This window comes from Phalaenopsis equestris, unplaced genomic scaffold (assembly GCF_001263595.1).
Source record: "Phalaenopsis equestris unplaced genomic scaffold, ASM126359v1 Scaffold000055, whole genome shotgun sequence".
Classification (NCBI taxonomy): domain Eukaryota; kingdom Viridiplantae; phylum Streptophyta; class Magnoliopsida; order Asparagales; family Orchidaceae; genus Phalaenopsis; species Phalaenopsis equestris.
Window position 1 is genome coordinate 1,893,153 of NW_018164497.1, and position 2,580 is coordinate 1,895,732.

Below are 2,580 nucleotides of genomic sequence, written 5' to 3' on the forward strand. Positions count from 1 at the left end.
TATGTGATATGCACGTATGATTTTATTTGAAAATGTTACTGCTCATTTTAAATTAGTTTGTTTTATAAAATTAAAAAATCAAATCAATAACCCAAATGAAACTTACAATTATTACTGAAAAAATAAATTAATAATTTAACAACTAAATCAAATCAATTGTCCAATTTGATCTCACGATATTTAAAATATCTAAAAAAGAAAAAGAAGCGGCCTTTTTTTTTTTCAATTAAAAAAATTAAAATTAGATTTCGACGCCTGGTTGGAATAGTATTGGTCAAACATGGATTCTTAATCAGGAATTTCAGTCAACCATGAATCCGCATAAATTTCGTCTTATGTTGAATTGCGTTTAGTCTTCTTATCGTTTTATGGACAATATGTGTCGTTAAATAAGGATTTATTTGGGGTCAGTTGCAGTTTATTAAATAATTTGTTGATAAGCTGATTAATAATAATATGTGGATAAGCTAGACGTGTTGATTACTACAAATTTTTATTTTTTTAGAAAAGTCGGACCGTAGCAAGAAAGCTTTCACCGCACATAGACATGTGCGGTGTGAAAACAATGTTTTCAGCATTTTGAAAACGCATAAGCCGCCGAAGCGCAATTTACCCAAACATGCCAGATGTATTTTCAAAAAGCCACCGCTTCAAATAAACTGCCCTAAACTTCATTGCGGTGGGCTTCAAGTGGATGGTGATTTTAATATGACAAATAATATAATAATAATATAACATGTGTGGTTTAAAAATATTCATTATGGAACATAAAATAAACATTTCAAAATTTTATTTTGACATAATATTTATATGTCAACTATCTCCAAAATTTTAAAAAAATGTCTTTTCAAAACTCAAAACAAAAATTTACCCCCAATTGTTGTATCACAGAAAGCTCCATTATTATAAGCTGCATGAATTTGTCTCCTTGTATGTATTTACATTTTCAACTTCAAGTATTTCATTTAACATTCGACCCCAATTGTTGCATCATAAAAAGCTCATCATCATAAGCTGCATGTTTGTTTTCTTGTATAGTATTTGCATTTGCACATAATATTTAACAAATAAGGTCATTTTAACATTTTTATTATCAATTTAAATTCATTTAAAATCTTACTAATTAGTTTCTTATTCATTTAGTTAGAATTGTGAATAACACCATCTCTATAGATTCATTGTCCAAATCATTATAATCAAGCTCAGGAGAATGTTCATCATCAACTACCTAAAAGTCTACTGTCTTAATACTCATGTAGTTCAATGGATCACTACTTTTTTCTTAGCTCGGAACCTAGAAAATAAATAAGATATTTTAAATTATAATTATTATTAGCTAAAAATTATAATAATATGAATTAACATAGAAACTTTAATTTCAAAAAACAAACATATTCCTCAAATTAAGATTATATATATGATACACCAAATCATTTAGTATTTGATGTTTTAGATGATTTCTTCTCTTTGTATGAATTTGTTCAAAAGCACTCCGATTTCTTTTACATCCAGGCGATGCTAAAGTTTAAGAATTCAATTAGTCAACCTCTACAAATTTAGAGTACTAGATCCTAACATTCTCCATCATTTATCTACATGTTACACACACACACACACATACACACAGACGCACACACATAATGCTAGTAGTTAAAGCTTAAGAGGTTGCACTTCTTTGGACATCGTGAGATTAAAATTCTTTTCAAAACTTTCTAATTTATCTCAATAAAGTCTAATTTCATTCTTTATAAATTTGTCTTTACTGCATACATCTTTAATAGCAATGAGCTCAATTAATCTTTGCAATACTTCAAGCTTTCGACAAAAAATTTCTTTTTCATATTAAAAATGTGAATTAAGATAATAGGAAGGAGGGTGGATACCTTGATGAAGTACATAAATTGTTCATCTCATCTTCTCTTAATAATGCTAGTATATGGAATATCTTTATATTTTTTATCATCTATTTAATTGCTTTCCTTTCTTGGTAAATGTCATCATAAACATATCCAAGGGATGGCTTTTCATTTGAAACAAGAACTCTTACTAATCTTATTAATGATCCTGCTAATTTTAACATAATCAGACAAGGATAAAAACTATTTCTTTCACTTTAGTGATTCTTACTAATTTTAGGTCACTATATAGTACTTACTAGTAGAAAGTGCATTTATCATGTTAATGTTCATGCAAAATCCTCAATGAAATAAAAGTAATAGAAAAATAAGTAGCTCCCAGACACACTATTTTTGTCCACTTGTCTTTTTCTTAACAAAGATAGAACAAAAATATGATTATAAGTAAATATTATAATCCCCAATGCACTTCTTACAAGCTCTGTCACGTAAGGCATGTCACCAATATCCTTCAAATTTAAATTCAAACAATGAGTTAAACTAGGTGACCAATAAATATTATTATATTTCTCACGCAATAAATTAGAGGATTGTTTGTAATTTGTTGCATTATCATCCACTAGTTGAGCATCATTCTCTTGATCAATCCACTCAAATACTTTGACAAATAAGGAGCACAGAGTTGTGGCATTATTCTTGATGTTGGAAGCATCAACAAATTAAA